At 60.0% G+C, this 2,500-nt stretch overlaps 3 non-coding genes across 3 annotated transcripts in view; all 3 read left to right on the plus strand.

Moving 5' to 3' along the window:
* LOC138708294 (small subunit ribosomal RNA) overlaps positions 1-350 on the plus strand; it is a 1,903-nt gene extending 1,553 nt beyond the window's left edge. The window contains exon 1 of the ribosomal RNA XR_011334699.1: positions 1-350. This exon is cut by the window's left edge and continues 1,553 nt beyond it. This is a non-coding gene — a ribosomal RNA (small subunit ribosomal RNA).
* Positions 351-746: 396 nt separating this feature from the next.
* LOC138708282 (5.8S ribosomal RNA) lies at positions 747-902 on the plus strand. Its single transcript, XR_011334687.1, has one exon. It is a non-coding gene; the product is annotated as a 5.8S ribosomal RNA (ribosomal RNA).
* A 251-nt stretch (positions 903-1,153) lies between these two features.
* LOC138708253 (large subunit ribosomal RNA) overlaps positions 1,154-2,500 on the plus strand; it is a 4,082-nt gene continuing 2,735 nt past the window's right edge. The window contains exon 1 of the ribosomal RNA XR_011334659.1: positions 1,154-2,500. This exon is cut by the window's right edge and continues 2,735 nt beyond it. This is a non-coding gene — a ribosomal RNA (large subunit ribosomal RNA).

The following is a 2,500-nucleotide window of genomic DNA, read 5'->3' on the forward strand; positions in this document are numbered from 1 at the left end:
TCTGGGCCGCACGCGCGCTACACTGAAGGAATCAGCGTGTCCTCCCTGGCCGAAAGGTCCGGGTAACCCGCTGAACCTCCTTCGTGCTAGGGATTGGGGCTTGCAATTGTTCCCCATGAACGAGGAATTCCCAGTAAGCGCGAGTCATAAGCTCGCGTTGATTACGTCCCTGCCCTTTGTACACACCGCCCGTCGCTACTACCGATTGAATGATTTAGTGAGGTCTTCGGACCGGGGGGCGAGGGGGCCCGCCTCTTCGATTCCACCGGGAAGATGCCCAAACTTGATCATTTAGAGGAAGTAAAAGTCGTAACAAGGTTTCCGTAGGTGAACCTGCGGAAGGATCATTAACGTGTGTCTTGAATCACGCTTAAAAAAAAAAAAAAAAAGAGAATAAATCTCACAATGAGAATACACAAAAGACGGGCCGAACCCGCAAGTGGTGGTGGGTCACACCCCCGTCGCGAGCGGTACGCTTCCCCTCCACCGAGCGGGGAGTGCGTCGGAGTCCCGCTGGTTGAACGAGAGGAAAGCGACGCCGGGTACTGTGCATTAACGGTTTAAAGTCACCTGAAATCGCCCGGCCACTCGCAAAGGGTTACTCAAATCCCCTCCAGTTCCGCGCGGGAAGCAAGAACTGCATTCCTGCCCCGCGTGCGGGGGCGTGGATGTGCCCTGTACACAATAAAAACTATTGAGAACGTAACGCTGAGACCTGTATGGTACTCTGAAAACTAAAAGTACATAACCCTGAACGGTGGATCACTCGGCTCGTGGGTCGATGAAGAACGCAGCAAATTGCGCGCCGACATGTGAACTGCAGGACACATGAACATCGACATTTCGAACGCACATTGCGGTCCTTGGATTTCCAATCCCGGACCACGCCTGGCTGAGGGTCGGCCACACTCAAATACTGGGCCCGTGTGTCTCGTCATCAGACGACGCAGGTCGGGCCCGAGCTTGGGGGACCCCCTCCATCTCGCCTCTTGAAGAGAGGGGGTGGGTCCGCTCCCGAATGGTTGTCAGGCCTCGCGAGGTTGTCTCTGCGGACGGAGAGCGGCTGGGCTTGAGAGACGCAGTACCTATGCGGCCCCCGCCCAGCACGGCTCGTCCCGCTAGCGACCTCTTTTGCGACCTGTTCTCTAAAACCCGACCTCAGATCAGGCGAGACTACCCGCTGAATTTAAGCATATTAATAGGCGGAGGAAAAGAAACTAACAAGGATTCCCCAAGTAGCGGCGAGCGAACAGGGAGAAGCCCAGCACGGAATCCCGCGTGGCAACGCGCAGGGAGTTGTCGTGTGAGGGAGGTTCCGTCGTCCCGGGGGTCGGCAGTGAGTCCAAGTCTCCCTTGAACGGGGCCACAGCCCGCAGAGGGTGCCAGGCCCGTAGAGACCGCTGCCGCTCCCGGGTGGAGCTCTCCTCAGAGTCGTGTTCCTTGAGAGTGGAGCACTAAGAGGGTGGTAAACTCCATCTAAGGCTAAATACGACCACGAGACCGATAGCGAACAAGTACCGTGAGGGAAAGTTGAAAAGAACTTTGAAGAGAGAGTTCAATAGTACGTGAAACCGTTCAGGGGTAAACGGGAGAGACCCGAAAGAACGAAGGGGGAGACTCAATCCCGCCCGCGTGTCCGGTCCTCGGCGGCCACGGATGTCCCCGGTCGCCCACCGCGCCCTACGGCGCGCGCAGGTCACGATCCGAGGGCACCGGCCGTCCGGGTTCAATCCCGGCCGCGGCGGGATGCACTTCTCCTCCAGTAGGACGTCGCGACCCGCCGGGTACACTAGTGAGCCGGTCTAAGGCACTCGGGGTGGAGCCCGAGGGAACCGCCGCGGAAACGTGGGTCCACGGTTCCCCGGACCCCCGGTCGCCCGGCCGGCGCCCGGTGGTAAATCTCGCGGAGCAGGCCCGCTAACCCTACAGTAGCGAGCGTCCAGCCCGGAGGGCAAGCTCTTCGGTGGTGCTCGAGGTGCCGTGGCCTCAGCCACGTCCCCGGCCCCCGTCGGCTGCTGGCCCCCGGAGTCCTCGGACGGTAGCCCGTCTCCCGTTAGCGGCGCTCACGCTTCGGGTGCTCTCCCGACCCGTCTTGAAACACGGACCAAGGAGTCTAACATGTGCGCAAGTCACTGGGATTTCGGAGAAAACCCAGAGGCGAAGTGAAAGCGGGGCGCACCCTTTGCGGTCGCCCGGGGAGGACGGCGTCGGGTCAACCGGCGCCCGCACTCCCGGGGCGCCTCGGCCTCCGGCCGCAGGCGCACCCGGAGCGTACACGTTGGGACCCGAAAGATGGTGAACTATGCCTGGTCAGGACGAAGTCAGGGGAAACCCTGATGGAGGTCCGCAGCGATTCTGACGTGCAAATCGATCGTCAGAGCTGGGTATAGGGGCGAAAGACTAATCGAACCATCTAGTAGCTGGTTCCCTCCGAAGTTTCCCTCAGGATAGCTGGCGTCCATTTCGACCGGGACGAGTCTCATCCGGTAAAGCGAATGAT

The sequence above is a fragment of the Periplaneta americana genome, chromosome 10 (assembly GCF_040183065.1).
Source record: "Periplaneta americana isolate PAMFEO1 chromosome 10, P.americana_PAMFEO1_priV1, whole genome shotgun sequence".
Taxonomy (NCBI): domain Eukaryota; kingdom Metazoa; phylum Arthropoda; class Insecta; order Blattodea; family Blattidae; genus Periplaneta; species Periplaneta americana.